The 18403-nt window shown below is 38.4% G+C and overlaps 1 protein-coding gene and 1 pseudogene across 2 annotated transcripts in view; both read right to left on the reverse strand.

The window, feature by feature from the left end:
- Window positions 1-18403, reverse strand: part of JMJD1C (jumonji domain containing 1C) — a 338905-nt gene that overhangs the window by 310763 nt on the left and 9739 nt on the right. The gene's annotated exons all lie outside the window — the stretch shown is intronic.
- On the reverse strand, window positions 8950-9065 carry LOC116644442 (annotated as a pseudogene).

Below are 18403 nucleotides of genomic sequence, written 5' to 3' on the forward strand. Positions count from 1 at the left end.
TTTCTGTCTCTTAAATACATAAAACCTTTAAAAAAATAAAAAAATAAAAATAAAGAAGAATGTTTTCTTTCCAACCCAAACCTTCAGATCATATTCCAAAAAACAAAACAAAAAAACGAAAGACAGAGAGAGAAATCAGGAGGCCTTCTCTTCCTGCAGCTGGTGGGAAACAAGGGTATATGATTTCTGGGTATCCTGACTTTGAGTTACTTACAAAACATGAAAAGTTATTAATCCATAGTAAAGTATTAGAAAGCTCCATTATAGGGCGCCTGGGTGGCTCAGTCATTAAGCGTCTGCCTTCAGCTCAGGTCATGATCCCAGGGTCCTGGGATCGAGTCCCACATCGGGCTCCCTCCTCGGGGGGAAGCCTGCTTCTCCCTCTCCCACTCCCGCTGCTTGTGTTCCTGCTCTCGCTATCTCTGTCTCTGTCAAATAAATAAAATCTTTAAAAAAAAAAAAAAAGAAAGCTCCATTATAAAATAAGTTTCTAGGTTCCCAAAGTACTAAAAATATTTAAATTAAAAATCATATATTAATTTTGTACTTCAAGAAGCAAACAGGGGTGCCTGGGTGGCTCAGTCGGTTAAGCAACCTACTCTTAGTTTTGGCTAAGGTCGTGATCTTGGGGTTGTGGGACTGAGCCCCATATCAGGCTCCTTGCTCAGCGCAGAGTCTGCTGGAGATTTTCTCTTTCCCTCTCCCCTTCCCCCCACCCCTGCTCACTTTCGCTCCTTCTCTCTCCCTAACATAAATAAATAAATCTAAAAAAAAAGAAAGAAAAGAAAAGAAGCAAACATATCAAAATGAGCTTCCTTTGATATTCTGGGAAAGAATCAAAACAACTGATAACAAATGAAAAAACTGAGTTTTAAGATTCCACTATCATAGGTGTGAAGAAATAGGCACTAGTGTACTGTTGGTAAAAGCTGTAAATTGTTATAACCTTTTCTGATGGTGATTTGGCAGTATCTATAACAAAGGTTAAAATGTATATATTGAACTCTGTAACTGCCCTTCTAAGAATTTTGTCCTATCAAATACATGACAAATGCACAAGAGTATACACAAAGTGATATTTCTTGCAGTATTACTATATTATTACTGACAGAGAAAACCTGGAGACAAAGTGAATGCTTGTAAGTGTCAAATTTCCAGCAAAGGAAAATGAACTTCATCCTGGTCAGGTCACTGGTGGGAAGACAAAGGCATATCAAATATATGACCTAAACAGACAACCTCTGAAAGTATTTCTGCTTCACTTTATTCCTCAAAGCTATGATCAAGTGCTATCACCTTAAGGAAGCCTTCCTTGACACACACCACCCCCCACCCCCACCTTCCCTCTACGTGAAACAACCCTCCTATATGCTTCCATACCAAAAGCCAAACATTTTAGCATTCATAACACCATGTTTTAATTATTATTAACAATGACAGGGATTATTTAGATCTATTTGTCCAAGTATCAAGCACAGTGCCTATGCATTAAAAAAATTCACTTCCTAAATCTGTTCACTGAAAAGCCAAATAGCAATGAGCACCCCTAGCACCCAGATTGTGGTCTCTAAGTACCAACGTTCTTTAAGCAAGTGGCTGTTTCCTGGTCTGGGTCAACACATTTACAAGATGATCCCGGGATATTTTATACCAAAAAATGAGAAGTCAATCAAGGACTATTAGGATCATGTCTATAGGATATACTAGCCAACTTGAAGAAACTTTGGCCAATTTGAGCATCAGTAGAGTAATGGGTTGAAATAGCAAATATCTTTAAATCCATGAATTAATATTTTAAAATCTTAATCTAAATTTCCATTAAATATTAATCTAAAATTAATTTATCATCTTTGGAGGATCCCAAGAAACCAATTCATTCATTTGAAAATAGATAAATAAAGGAAATACTTAAGCATTTATCCTTCACATTTAAATTTTACCTCAGGGTAATAAGTAATTGACCAGGGAAAATTTAGTTAGGGGCGCCTGGGTGGCTCAGTCATTAAGTGTCTGCCTTCAGCTCAGGTCATGATCCCAGGATCCTGGGATCAAGCCCTGTGTCGGGCTCCCTGCCCCACGGGAAGCCTGCTTCTCCATCTCCCACTCCCCCTGCTTGTGTTCTCTCTCTCGCTGTGTCTCTCTCTCTCTGTCAAATAAATAAAATCTTTAAAAAAATATTTAGGGGCGCCTGGGTGGCTCAGTTGGTTAAGCGACTGCCTTCGGCTCACGTCATGATCCTGGAATCTTAGGATCGAGTCCCGCATCGGGCTCCCTCCTTGGCAGGGAGTCTGCTTCTCCCTCTGACCCTACCCCCTCTCATGTGCTCTCTCTCTCTCTCATTCTCGCTCTCTCAAATAAATAAATAAATTAAATCTTAAAAAAATAATAATAAAAAATAAAAAAATATTTAGTTATAAAGTATGAGGAAGAAATGATTTTTAAAAAGAATATCATTTTGCAACACCTAGTGAATGGATCCATGTAATCGATCTATGGCTGCTAACAGATATTAAATGCCTCTTAATGGAAAGACACAATACAAATGCCTCTTAATGGAAAGGCACAATACAACTTTTGAGATAGTTGTGCCAAAAAAAACTCAAACCTGAATTTGATTAAGCCTCTAAATCTAACTACCGATTTATAGCTAACACAAGGGCAGAGGAACGTGTTAAATGACCATGGGTATGCAATCAACACAATCAAGACTGAGGGAAATGCTACAAGATAAATAACCTAATTTCTTCAACAAAAAGTACAAGGGATTTGGGGGGGGAGAAATTTAGAGATTAAAAAACATTAAGAGACAGAACAATGTACAGATCTCATTTTGATCTCAATTCAAGCCAACAAACTACATTTTTAAAAGATAAAAATATATAATTGGGGAAATACGAAGACTGGATATTAATGATATTAAGAGATTCTGATTTTGTTTTGGTTCTTTTGGAAGAGAAAAGTAATGGTATGTTGGTTATGGAGAGAAGGAAGGTCAGCCCTACCTTCTATAGAGATTTATTGACATATTTACAGAATAATTGGTGTGATTTGCTTCAAAATCATCTCAAGCAAAATAGGCATTGGTGAAAGTAATGATAAATCAGTCCTGGCCATGCGTTCATAATTGCTGAAATTACTTACTGAGTACAAGGGGATGCCTTACTTTCTCTACTTTTCTATATATCCAAATTTTCCATAATGAAAACTGAAAAAAAAAAAAAAATGGTGCAAGTCCTGGGACAGGAGAAGTATACTGGTAGCACGGAGGGAAGGGCTTGAGAGGACAAACTGATTAAAAACAGGGGTGGGTAGTGGACAGCATAAAATAATACAGTGGTTCTCAAACTTCAGTGTGTATCAAAATGACTTGTTAAGACACAGACTGCTAGCCCACAGCCATGGAGCCTAAGAATTTCTAGCAATTTCCCACGTGATGTTAATGCTGTTGGTCCCAGGACCATACTTTGAGAACTACTGTAATAATAGATAGTTGGGCTGGGAGGCACAGTATGTATTTATGGAGGGACTTGAGACCCTCTCTACTTTCACTTCAGTGAGCCCCATCTCAGAATTTTCAAGTCAGGAAATCTCTGTCGGAAGTACAGGACACCTAGAAGACAATCAATAAAAGCTCTTTTGATGCCTCCTATAGCGGGAAGGGGTATCAGAAAAAAATGGGGGGCACCTGGGTGGCTCAGTCGTTAAGCGTCTGCCTTCGGCTCAGGTCATGATCTCAAGGTCCTGGGATCGAGCCCCACATTGGGCTCCCTGCTCTGTGGGAAGCCTGCCTCTCCCTCTCCCACTCCCTCTGCTTGTGTTCCCTTTCTCCCTAAGTCTCTCTCTGTCAAATAAATAAATAAAATCTTTAAAAAAAAAAAAAAAAAAAAAAGAAAAGAAAAAAATGGGTAGGTAGGGCGCCTGGGTGGCTCAGTTGGTTAAGCAACTGCCTTCGGCTCAGGTCATGATCCTGGAGTCCCGGGATCGAGTCCCACATCGGGCTCCCTGCTCAGTGGGGAGTCTGCTTCTCCCTCTGATCCTCCCCCTCTCATGCTCTCTGTCCCCCATTCTCTCTCAGATAAATAAATAAATAAATCTTTAAAAAAAAAAAAAAGAAAAAATGGGTAGGTAGAATGAAAATAGGTTTCATTCAATTTTCTTTCTGGTTCAGTTTCCCAAGTGACAGGGTAACAAAGAAGTGCCTGAAGAGGAGGATGAGCTTCTGTATGATGAGCTGTCAGAAGAGGAATGGGACTGGTCAAAGGACTGCTCCCAGAAGTCTTAAGAAGAAAGAGAAGTCTTTTCTATTCTCTGGTAAGTCATCTCTTACATAAATTACATCACATGTAACACACGTGACATCCTCATCCTCTTGCATGGGTCTGTGGCTCACTTTTAGATACTGTTGGTTAAAGTTCACTATTTCCTGACCTTAGAGCTTGAATTCAAAAGACAGGGTGTTTCAGCAGCTTCACCTCCATCCCTCTCATCTTTCCTCCATAAGTTTCATTATTTTCTTCTGAGGTGTGATAATCTGAATTTCTGCTCCCAATCATCTGTGCTTCCTTCCATGTAAGAAGGCTATATATCCCCACCTCATGCCTTGTGACTTGCCATGTGATTAACCTACAGTGAGACTGTATTTCCCTTCCCGATTGTTAGGTTTGTCACAGGATTTCTCTAAGCCAAATAATGTGAGCAGAATTGTGACATATGCCAGTTTTGAGCAAAGGTTTTTAATGCATGTTCCCACCAGAATAGCATATCCCAAATACAGCCTGAATTCTGGAATGAAAAGACAGGAGGTGGAACAGAGCCCCAGACAACTGCAACTAACACGTAACATAAGAAACAAACCTTTACTATTGTAAACTATTGAGATTTTGAAGTTATTTGTTAGTGCAGCAAACCTAGCAGAAGCTAACTAATACATGGGAATAAAAGGGATACAGAATTTTTAAATATCTTCAAAAGATTTTTCTAAAAGCAGCACACAACTTCTTTTCCTTTAGAACTTCTTTATTTTACTTTATAAAAGTAATTATCTCCCAAGAAAAATGAAAATATATTTTCACACAAAAACTTGTAGATGTATGTTCATAGCAGTATTCATAATGACCCAAAAGTGGGAACAATTCAAATGTCCATCAATTGATAAATGGACTAAATAAAAGGTTGTATATTGGGCGCCTGGGTGGCTCAGTTGGTTAAGCGACTGCCTTCGGCTCAGGTCATGATCCTGGAGTCCCTGGATCGAGTCCCCCATCGGGCTCCCTGCTTGGCAGGGAGTCTGCTTCGTCCTCTGACCCTATCCCCTCTCATGTGTTCTCTCTCTCTCATTCTCTCTCTCTCAAATAAATAAATAAAATCTTTAAAAAAAATAAAAATAATAAAAGGTTGTATATATCTATACAACAGAATTTTATTAAGCAATAAAAATGAATAAAGTACTGATACATGCTACAAATGGTTGAACTTTAAAAACACTTTGCTAAGTGAAAGAAGCCAGTAAAAAGAACCCTACATATTACATAATTCCATTTATATGAATGGGAAGTGACTGCTAAAATGTATGGAGTTTCTTTGGGGGATGATTTGGATTTTTTTTTTATTTGGATGTTTTAAAACTAATTGTGATGAGGGGCGCCTGGGTGGCTCAGTCGTTAAGCATCTGCCTTCGGCTCAGGTCATGATCCCAGGGTCCTGGGATCGAGCCCCGCATCAGGCTCCCTGCACGACGGGAAGCCTGCTTCTCCCTCTCCCACTCCCCCGCTTGTGTTCCCTCTCTCACTGTGTCTCTCTCTGTCAAATAAATAAAATATTTAAAAATTAAAATTAAAAATAAAAATAAAACTAATTGTGATGATAGCTGCACAGCTCTGTGAATACATTAAAAACCACAGAATTGATGCTTTGAGTGAATTACGTGGTATGTGAATTATACCTTAACAAAGTTCTCATTTTTAAAAGTCTATAAATGGGGGGCGCCTGAGTGGCTCAGTCGTTAAGCGTCTGCCTTCGGCTCAGGTCATGATCCCAGGGTCCTGGGATCGAGCCCCACGTTGGGCTCCCTCCTCCGCAGGAAGCCTGCTTCTCCCTCTCACACTCCCCCTGCTTGTGTTCCCTCTCTCGCTATGTCTCTCTCTGTCAAATAAATAAATAAAATCTTTAAAAAAAATAAATAAAAATAAAAGTCTATAAATGGTATAAAAAAAGATAAATCACTATAAATGACGTAAGTCATTTTTCTGCTCTAAAGATGTGCAAGCTTTCTTTGCAAACTGGGAAAATATCACTGGAATAACAACCTGACTGAAAAGCTCTAAGTACCTAGTAAAAAGGTAAGGAAGTAGCATACTTTAGAAAAAGCTCAGGATAAAAGCCTAGAGAAAATTTTTTTTAAAAAACTGATTCAAGGGGCTCCTGGGTGGCTCAGTCGTTTAAGCGGCTGCCTTCGGCTCAAGTCATGATCCCGGGGTCCTGAGATCGAGCCCCACATCGGGCTCCCTGCTCCGCGGGAAGCCTGCTTCTCCCTCTCCCACTCCCCCTGCTTGTGTTCCTGCTCTCACTGTGTCTCTCTCTGTCAAATAAATAAAATCTTAAAAAAAAAACTGATTCTAAATGTACCCTTCAGATGATATGGATTCAAAAAATGAAAGCCTTCAGAAAACAAAAAAAAAAGTAACCCCAAAACCTCTGTTAAATTTCAAAGCAACCAATCCCTCTGAGCAGTCCCGTACAAAGGTGCAGTAAAACTGTTCTTCACCTTGGAGAGAGATCAGCCAATAAATATGTACTGAGTACAGTGGGCTTTAAGGTACAGAAAGGTTATCTCTCAGACATTTGCAAATCCCCAAATCTGGACATAAAATGATGGAACCTAATTTTGCTTATGCACTGTTGGGAAAAAGAGCAGAAAGTCCCCACATACTCTAGGTAAAGTTCTCATCTCACTAGGTAAGTGACTCACTCCTACACACAGGCTCCCTAGCATGAGAAATTCTAATCTGTGTCTAAACAAAACTATAAAAATTACTACCTCCTGGACATTCAGGTCTCAAACAGCTGAAACAAATAGCTCAACTGAGGAAAGATATCTTTACATACAAAATACCAGAATAGGAAGAATGGCATATACACCAAGAAACTATACCTCCTTCCTTTTCTTAACAAGTTTACAAACTAGTCAAGGAGACTAAACAATCAAGTAATGGTATAAAGTTGTCACTGAGTTTGGCAATAATAAAAAAAATAGCACCCATTTTGCATCAGGCCCTATAATAAGCACATTATAAACAATAGCTAATTTAATTCTGTGAAGACCCTAAGAGAGGCCTTGGAAAGTACATGCCTGAAGATCACAGAGTCAGAGTGGTGAGGGCAGAATTCACACTGTGTCAGTCACTTTAAAATCCTCACTCTTAATCATTAAGCTACATTGCTTAATGACCTTTAAATGACCTTTAAAGTACATTGTCAATATTGGGATTAGAAAGCACACCGTGAGGAAAGACAGGAGTTAAATGGTTCCCAAGATAAAACTGTCACAAGCATACACTGCAGCAGCAGCAGGAGAGGAGCCAAGGGAGAGGGAGAGAGAGCCTTAAGCAGACTCTGTGCACAACTGGCAGAGCCCGACTGTGGGCTCAATCCCACAACCCTGAGATCATGATCTGGGCCAAAACCAAGAGTCACAGGCTCAACTGACTGTACCACCCAGGCACCCCAGTAGACAACAGAACTTCTAAACTTGTGTAAAATCTACAGGTAAGACTGATTCAACACCCATGTACTAATGTCAAGTTTGGCCTTCATGTTAATTGAAAAAGACTTGAATTTAGAATTGTCTCTACAGGTAATATATTATAGGAAAACAGCAATTGAGAAAACACTAAAGGGTATCATTTCCAAGGCTGAAAGGCAGGCTACACATGCAAATACTAAGAAAAAAATGGAAAAATCAAATCCATTAAAAACAAATTCAGGGGTGCCTGGGTGGCTCAGTTGGCTGGGTGTCTGCCTTCAGCTTGCGTCATGATCTCAGGGTCCTGAGATTGAGTTGCACATTGGGCTCCCTGCTCAGCAGGGAGTCTGCTTGTCCCTCTCCCTCTGCCCCCCACCCCGCCCACACACACTCACACTCTGTCTCTCAAATAAATAAATAAAATCTTTTTTAAAAAACCTAAAAAACAACAACAACCAAAAAAAAATTCAGGGTTAAATCTCAAGCCCTTGGGTACCTCAAGCCCTGTTCCTAAAAATTTATAAATTCAAACTTCTGAAATATACTTTATGACAGTTTTTGAAAAGCAAATTAATAAATGATATGAGATTGAAGGAGACATGTTAAAATACCTCAAAAAACAATTATTAAGTAGAATCATTTGTTTTAGGTGAAACTCTGCACCCTGTATTTTTTTTTTTAAGATTTTATTTATTTGACAGAGAGAGGGAGAGAGACAGAGTGCACAAATAGGATAAGCAGCAAAGGAGAGGGAGAAGCAGGCTCCCCGCCGAGCAGGGAACCCGATGGATGCAGGGCTCAATCCCAGGACCCTGGGATCACGAACTGAGACAAAGGCAGACCCTTAACGACTGAGCCACCCAGGCGCCCCTGCACCCTGTATTTTAAAATGTTTTGTGACATTTACAAATCATTTTTACCTATTATAATGCTATCACCCCAATGAACTTTACTACTTAATGTTTAGTAGTCTTTCCTGTACCTAGACTATTTAAACATATTCCTATTAAGTAAAGTAGCCTTAATTAGTCATATTTTAGGTTTAACTAGGGGTAATAAAGGCCAGGCATATAATTCATGTGTTATTTGGAACTGTCCACAACAAATGAATATTTGACTATCAAAGGTGGTTTGGTAAAGAACCACCAACCTAGTTAACATAATGTATTTTTAAAATAAACAACACTTTTCCCCTCTGGATAGCAGTTTAGAATTCTAGCACATATGAATCAATATACTCCTATGAGATAGATTTCATAATTCCATTTTATGCATGAGGATGAAAAGACTACACTTGATCTTAGCCAAAAGGCCGAGAAGCGATAAGGATGAAAAGACTAAAAAAACTGATTAACTTGCCCAAGATTCTCAGTCAATAAGAGGTAGGGTCAGAGTGTGAACTCAGGTCTTAGCTCCTGGACCTGCTGGACACTGTACCTTAATCAGAACACATGGGCCTATATTACCAGCTTACTTCCAACGCCACCTTATAGGATGTTATGAATAGTTTATAACATTTTAGTTATAAAAATCAGAAAGGCATGAAATTTAATTGTACAATATCATTAAGTTTTATACTACCCACAAAGGCATTGCAGAAGACAAAGAAGTGATTCACTGAAAAAGACAAAACCAATGGTACTGATGTTAATTGTGCTTTTATTTTAAAGTTAAAAAACTGGGGTGCCTGGATGGCTCAGTTGGTTGAGCATCAGACTCTTGGTTTCGGCTCAGGTCATCTCATGGGTCGTGAGATCGAGCCCCGCTTTGGGAGCCCCCTCAGAGTTTCTCTCCCTCTATCCCTTCCCCCACTTGTGCATGCTGCACAGATGCACACATCTCCTCTAAAATAAATAAATAAATCTTTTTAAAAAAATAAAGTTAAAAAACTGTGTCACACTTTTTCCAGCTTTCTCCCTATACTTACTCTCAGAAGGTACTAAATCTAAGATTCTTTTCAAGGTAAAAAATTATTTTATAAAGAACAGTACTACTATTTCTGCCAGGTGATTCTTTTATGAAATCTCCAGCAAAATCACCATGAGAACAAACTAGTGGTGGCACTAGGAGGAAAAGGGAAAGAGAAAAGGAGGCAGGGAGAGGGGAAAGACTACATTTTAGTATTTAAAATCCAGCCAAATTCACCACTTGATAATCTTTTTCTAAAATTAGTAAATAAGACCGAACTATAACTTCAAAGGGAAATACTTTTCCTCTTATGTTAAAATAACATGCCAATGGCTACCAAGGAAGTATACTTTATTCATTTATGTACAGTCATCTTCATAGTGATTCCAATTATGAAATGTGTTGCAATAAAATGGAATGCATGATAGACACTTAAGGTCAGAGGCATTTTTACAAATTTTGTCAATTTGCAAATTTTATCTATCTTCTTACTTTGACATAAGGTGACCTCTAAAATATCACCAGCAGCTCATTATGTCATCTCAGTAATCCACTTATTATTGAAGTTGAAGCCTGTTTCCTCTCATCCTGTGCTCAGTGAATGGAGAACAGCTGTTTGTTTGGGTTGTTTTTTTTTTTGTATAGGATGGAGGCTTTAAAAACCTGCCAGCTCCTCAATTCTCCCTCCACCCACCCATAACTGCCAATATAATAAATTCTTTGCTCAACTCCATTTTTCTCAGAGTTAAAGGAGAGAGAATCAATTCTTGGGGATAAAAAGATCAAACTTTTAATCCAAAACCTACAAATACAATTCCAGGAAACTGAGCTGCAAAGCTCTAAATAGCAATTACAATTATAAAAAACAGAATAAAAGCTAATAATTACTGAGGTTGTACGTACCATGTATCAGGCAATATGCCAGTGATGAAAGGCATTATCTCAGGTGATTGATCCTCAAAATAACTTCCTGAAGTAGATATTATTGTTATTCTCATTTTGCAGATGGAGAAACTAAGTCTCAGAGCAAAGTAACGTATGCAAAAAAGCACTGCTCTAAGTGACAAAGATTTGAAATCAAAGGACATGAGAAATAAATTTAGGACTTCAATGGCCAAGCTCCAAAACCCTCAATCTGAAGGTCACAGGTCATTTTTAATATTTGAAAAATCTAAATGAAACAACCATTTAGCTACAAGTTAGCTACAAATTGTAGGGAGTTTTTTGCCTTTAGGTGAACTTATGTCGATTCAGTATGGGTAGCATATGCTGTTCTAATTACAGTCCTTGGTTAAAAATGGGGAAGCAAAAAAAAAAAATGAGGAAGCAAATTATTAATAAGGCTTTGAGGAAAAACATTTTTGTAATATGGGATTCACAGTGGAAAAACAATTTGATCTTTTGTATGAAAATTTGGGGAGACAATGGACCAAATGACCTCAATGATCTGTGATGGATCTAGCAACATCTGATTCTCTGCCAAACAAATGTTTCTAACCCAGAAATATGTCTGCTCCACCCTCACTCTGATCCCTCCCTCCCTCCAAATCTCACACTCATCATCCAGCAGCTGCTTTCTGTTATCACAAGCAGGCTAGGAAACTCTGAGATTAGCTCTCAGTAGGATGAGCTGACTAAAGGCAGCTGACACTGACTCAACATTTATTCTTTACTGTGAATCCTGGGCAATTCTTTCTCTCATTTACCTGGTTTCTTCCTTTTTTTTTTTTCCTCTGATTCTCCTGGCTACTAGCTGACTGACTTACCTTCTGTTTGATTGCCTAGTTCAGCTTCTTCAACTACTGAACTTCCTGGTGGTTGCTCAGTGTATGCAAGTCCCTGAATCTCCATCCTAGCCCCCCGCCCGGGATCCGGATCATTCTGACAGATTAAGAAGTATCTAATCCCATCAGTGCACATGTTTGTGCCTCACAGCGCTCTGTTTTCCCTATTCTGCTTCCTTGTTAGTTCCACTTGAGCTGCTACAAGCCACACTCTACCATGACACTCTAAAATGATTGTTATAGGGGCGCCTGGGTGGCTCAGTCGTTAAGCATCTGCCTTCGGCTCACGTCATGATCCCAGGGTCCTGGAATCGAGCCCCGCATCGGGCTCCCTATTCCGCGGGAAGCCTGCTTCTCCCTCTCCCGCTCCCCCTGCTTGTGTTCCCCCTCTCCCTATGTCTCTCTCTGTCAAACAAACAAATAAATGATTGTTATATTATGGCTGATTCTGGGTTAGGTATACTCCATAAAATGCTGGGCAGCCCATGGACAAGAAGTATAGTTATCACACCCAATGTATAAAATCATTACTTCTGTGCTTTTATGGTTAGTTACACACTCAAAATCCTAAAGGATGTTACACAGCTAACTTCACAACCTCCCCAACCCCAGCTCCCTGAATAAAATAATTTATGACTCATTTCCTTGGAATCTTTAGGAGTTATTTTTATTTGCTATATGATGACATTATCAAATCATCAATAACTCTTAACTCTTCCTTATTCCCCATTTTAGTTGCTTTGGGCACATTTTCTCATTCTTCAAAATATCCCTAGCCTTCTGAGTTTTGAAACCTTGACAGTTTGAATAGTCTCATAGCACTTAATGAATGACTATTTGGGACTACACTAAGACTTAATGTAGTCCAAAGTTTTTCAGTACATATTTATTGTAGGTACTGGGAATAAAACAGTAAAAACAACGGACAATGTTTCTGCTCTAACAGACTTCACATTCTAAGTAGAGGAAGATACAGACAATAAGAACAGCCATAGTGAGTGGTACTGCAGAGAATTGGAATGATGATCCAGGTTATTGGGGTGATAAATAAAGAAGGCACCCTGGAATCTGAATAGCATTAAGAAACCAATCTAGGGAAAAGAGTTACTCATTCCGGAGCAGGGAACAGCAAATGCAAAGACCCTAAGACAAAGACGGCATGTTTATAGGACTAGAAAAAAAAAGGCCAGCATGGCTGAAGCTTAGTAGGCCAGGAAGAGAGTGTCATGAGATGAAGCCAGAAGACAAGCAGGGGGCCAGCTCACAAAGGGACTTTAATCCACGTGCAAGGAAAGCCCCTGGAAGGGGTTCTAGGCAGTTAACAAATTCCTATCATCTGTGGACTAAAAAGACCACTCTCATTGCTATGCAGACAACAGACTGTTACAGGTCAAGAATAGAAATAGGGAGCTCCATTACAAGTCTTGCAATCGTGCAGCAGAGAGAGGTGGTAGAAATAGAAAGGAACAAATTCAGAAAGTTAGGAAGTACAACTGACAAGACTTGATGGTATGTTGGGTATAAGAGGTGCGAAAAAAAGAAAGGATAACTCGTTTTTGACTTGAGGACCTGGATGGAGAGTGATGTCTTTCAGTGAGGTGGGGAAGACAAGGCTAGAGAAGATGTTGGGTTTGATGAAGGGAAAAGCCAACTGTGTAATTTAGTGAGCTGGGGAAGGCTATGGAAGATGTTGGCTTGAAGGAGGAAAGTAAAAGTGGAATTTTGGAGTTGGAAGAGATATTATGGATCATTTACTTGACCACTTTATTCTAGAAAATAAAACAGTGACTCAAACTTGCCAAAAATGACAAAGTACCAGTACATTCTGGAAGAGACACCGCCTCAGTTTACCAAGGGTTCTTAACCTTTTTGTGCCATAGACGACTCTACTAATCTGATGAAGCTTGGACTCAATGTTTTAGTTTAAAAATAAATTTTAAAGGATGGAATTACAAAATAAACCAACTGTATTGAAATACAGTTATCAAAATAGTAAAAAAATGTGATTAACACCATATATGCTTCTTTGCCAACTCATTAAATAATAAAGACCTCATAGCAGATCTCATAACTACCATAAGTTCAGAGTAATGACAGGTGGTGTAAGCAATAATACAAGATGTTTGCAACAACTTTAATGTGATAGAAAAATGTGAGATTTCTATTGGCAAAAAGTTAAAAGTACTACTAATATTATTGTGGTTTGTTTCCTACACTCATAACTGAAGGATAAGCTAAATTTCAGAGAAAGGTTAGTCAGGAAAAAATGTAATTTTTCACCAAGTTCATGGCCTCTTGATTTCTATCCAAGATCACCTAATTTGCAAACCCCAGGTTAAGAGCCCATGGTTAAGCCCCTGATCATTTTTCCCCCAGATTAATATAATATCCTTGGGACTGATCACCCTGCCTTCAGTATTTCCTCAAATCTATCCTTCAACCTGCTTAATGTCCTTGTAAGGGTTCCTCATATTATGGGACAGCATGGCAGTGATGGACACACTCTCCAGGATCTGCTTCTCGAATACAGTACTTCAACTTGTTGTCAGCCTTACACTGCACTTCCAAGATTTCCTGCCCGTGTTCTCTCCCTTCTACTGGTACAAGACTACCAAAGTATCATCCTCGAAAGCATCTGACTCCTTTCCCCCAAACAAAGCAATCTCTCTCTTTCCTACAAATTTCTTCAAAATCAGTAAAAGTTCTTTGCCTGGGACATTACCCTGGGCTGTGGTCATTATCTACACATACGTTCTTTTTCCCATACATAACAGTATGCTTCTCCCAAATTCAGCGTTATCCCACTGCAAAAGGCCATACTATTTGTGCTGGACCTTTACTAAAGATAGTATCCACTATCCCCATTTCAGTGTTCATTTTATAAAGAGATTTCCTGCATTTCCTTATAGTAATTCTCTTAAGAACCGTGTGAAGATAAGCAGCCTAAAGTATTACCCTAGAATCTTACAAAGACAAGCAATCTAAGGTATTACCTTTATTTTGCAGATGAGGAAACAGAAGTCAAATGAAATCAACTGACTTGCCCAGGTCTAAATTATTAAACAAGAAAGAGCTTGGTTCATAAACCCAGGTTCCTTGGCGCAGTGCTTGGTGTGAACTGGACTATAAAGCCACTGGGCCAAGCCTAGGACAGTAAATAAAAAGCATGAGAGAACTTCTCTCAAGAATCTTTTCAACATAGTACTGTAGCACCAATATGGCCCTATTAATAATAGGTTTTATTATTGTTATTATTATAGCACAAGTCCTATGATAAAAACATATCATAAAGCCAAACACTCCTTAATGTTTAAAAATACAGTGATTTCCTTTCTGTGCTAGAATTTTTGATTACATTATTCATATTACCCTAGATCTCTAAAATGAAAAGCTTCTTGTAAACCCTAAATATTACATAACTTACTAGAGGTTATTTCCATCTGCAGAAAAAGAAACTAATAATATTTTAAAAGACTTCTCAAGGATATACCAATTTAAAACTTTCAAACAAGAACTAAGAATTCTCCACATTTATCCTGCTAATGTATATTTATTTTGATCAAGTTACTGAGATATTTTTATGCAATTTTCATGTATCATAAATGCCTAAGTAGCTTATCGACAGTTCTCTTGAGAGATCCGAAGCTTGAGAAAGCTAAGTTTTCAAGAGGGTGTTACATGAAGATTAAAAAACAAAATTTAACTCAATGAAACAAATATTTATTATCTATTTTATTATGTAAGGTTGGCAATGCTAGATGGGATGCATAAGACCCAATTCCTGCTTTCAAGAAGCTTAAAACCTAGTAAAAAGGATGATAATCATAAAAATGTCTACTATTTTTTAAGTATGATGCTTTCCACATCACATACCTTAGATAAACCTTGATAAGCAGCTGCAGCAAAAAAAAAAATTCAAAAATCCAAAATATCCTTAAATGGAACGAAAAATACATTGTTGTATATACATATAATGAAATATTCCATAGTAGTGGAAATCCATGAACTACAGTCACAAATAACAGGATAATCTCAAAAACAAAGCATGAAATAAAGGAGGGAAAGTAGTAGAGACGGAGAGAAGGAAGGAAGAGCACAGTGTCTGGAAAGAGGTGTAAAAATGGATCAAGGGCTCCTTGCACTCAAGGGGTAACATGTTTTCTTAGTACCAAGAATAAAATAATAATAATAAGAGGAGGATGGTAAATGATATAAAGGAACTTCGAGGTAAGGAGAAGAGAAACTCAAAGAATGAGGAATGGACAAGCATTCTGGTCAAGTCCTTCCAGGGTTAAAGCTAGACGGGACTGGAGCTTGAGAGCAGCAGTTCTTTAGAGTCTGAAAAAATGGCTCTGAAATTATAACCAGTTAGTTAATTTTATATCTAATTATTGTGAGATTGTTTAAGACTCCTGGGCCCTACCCAGAGATTCTGATTTAGTTGGTCTGGGATATGAACTGAGAATCTGTTCCTTTCAGAAGCATCACACATGATTTGAATATAGGTTGTAAAAACAATTTTGAGATACAGGATATCGAAATCACTTTTGAGAATGTAACAGAGAAAACGAAAATACCTTTAAAACACATACTTGATGGGCCGCCTCATAACACAGGTAGAACCAAAAGGCCTGGGACTAGTTCTTAGAAGTGGACCTCAATAATAAAGATCTGGCATCTTTAAAAAAGTAAACGTGTGCAATTTCTCCCTCAAAAATTTCAATAGAGACTTGGGAGTACCACACACCCTCACCAACACTAAGCAATAACACTCTAATACTTGCTAATTTGGCAATAAGAAAATTTTTATCTGGATTTCCTTAATCAGTGAAACCAAAAGTACTTCCTTAGTGTGACATGGAAAAATGTATTAACATGTGAATGTCCACAGCTCTACTCCCTCCACTTATTTTTTCCCTTCCTAAAAAGGAATGACTTGCTGATACTAAGTTGATCAACATAATAAAGAAAACAAAAAATGTTAGGGGGAAGTGGCCTTGTTACCTGGGATTTGAAAAAAAAACTTTATTGCCAGACCAGTAAAAAGCAGATTCAGGGCCATAAAAGAAATGGGGAGGGGAGAAGAGATCCTGTAAGAATTATTAATCTGGTTATGATTTAAATTCCCAATAATGCTCTTTGAGAACAAATGGAATTCCTTTTTAATAACTTTTGGTGTTGAACTATGCTTCCTGAACAGGACCCAGCCTTGAACTTGGACCATGTCTATCTCTAGATTAGTTAGGGTTACAATATGTCCTGGCCATTTGTACTGCTTTTGTAAATTGCCTGTTGATAGACTTTGTACATTTTTTCTACCAAGATTTATTTTTTCATTAATAAACTTAATTTTTGGGGCGCCTGGGTGGCTCAGTTGGTTAAGTGACTGCCTTCGGCTCAGGTCATGATACCAGGGTCCTGGGATGGAGCCCCACCATCGAGCCCCGCATCAGCAGGAAGCCTGCTTCTCCTTCTCCCTCTGCGGGCCGCTCCCCCTGCTTGTGCTCTCCCTCTCTGTCAAATAAATAAATAAAATCTTTAAAAAAAATAAACAAATAAACTTCATTTTTAATAAACTTCACATAAAATGAGGAGAAAGGACAGGAGTTCCTATATACCTTCTGTCCCCACAAACATACAACTTTCCCTACTATTAACATCCCCCACCAGAGTGGTACATTTGTTACAACTGATGAAACCTACACTGACATATCATTATCACCCAAAATCCATAGATTACCTACAGGTTTGGACAAATGTATAATGACATATTTATACCAGTGTAGTAACTTACAGAATAGTCTCACTGCCCTAAAATTCCTCTGTGCTCTACCTATCCATCTCCTTTGCCCCTAACCCCTGGCAACCATCAATCTTTCTACTGTCTACAGTCTTGCCTTTTCCAGGATGTCATGTAGTTGTACTCATACAGTATACAGCCTTTTGCTTTTTTCACTTAGTAATATGCATTCAAGTTTCCTCCATGTCTTTTCATGACTTGATGCTCATTTCTTTTTGACCCTGAATGGTACCAAACTTTATCCATTCACCTACTGAAGAACATGTTGGTTGTTTCCAAGTTTATGCAACTATGAATAAAGCTGATCTAAACATCCATGTGCAAGGTTTTGTGTGGACATAAGTTTTCAGCTCCTTTGGGTAAATACCAAGGAGTGTGACTGCTGGCTCTGCTGGATCGTATGGTAAGAGTATGTTTAGTTTTGTAAGAAACTGCCAAACTTTCTTCCAAAGTGGCTGCACCATTCTGCATTCCCACCAGCATGAATGAAAGCTCCTGTTGTTCCACATCCTTGCCAGCATTTGGTGTTGTTAATGTTTTGGATTTTGGCCATTCTAATAAGTATGTAGTAACATCTTGTTTTAATTTACAATTCCCTAATGACTTGACATGTGATGTTGAACATCTTTTCATATGCTCACTTGCCATCTGTATATCTTATGTGGTTCTATGTCTGTTCACTAATTTTGCCCATTTTTCAATCAGGTTTTGTTTTCTTATTTTTGAGTTTTAAGAGTTCTTTGTATATTTTGAACAATGGTCCTTTATCAGATGTGTCTTTTGCAAATATTTTCTCCCAGTCTGTGACATATCTTCTCATTCCCTTAACAGTGTCTTTCACAGAGCAGAAGTTTTTATTTTTATTTTAATGAATTCCCACTTATTATTTCTTTCACGGATAATGCCTTTGGTTTTGTATCTAAGAAAACCATCGCCATACCCAAGGTCACCTAGGTTGGTCCTAGGTTATCTTCTAGGAGTTTTTGAGGTTTGCAATTTACAATTAGGCCTATAATACATTTTTACTTAATTTTTGTGAAGGGCATAAGGTCTATGTCTAGATTCCTTTCTTTGCATGTGGATGTCAAATTGTACCAGGACTATTTGTTGACAAGACTATCTGCTCGAATGCACTGTCTTTGCTCCTTTGTGTCAAAGGTCAGTTGACTA

This window comes from Phoca vitulina, unplaced genomic scaffold (assembly GCF_004348235.1).
Source record: "Phoca vitulina isolate PV1807 unplaced genomic scaffold, GSC_HSeal_1.0 scaffold29, whole genome shotgun sequence".
Taxonomy (NCBI): Eukaryota; Metazoa; Chordata; class Mammalia; order Carnivora; family Phocidae; genus Phoca; species Phoca vitulina.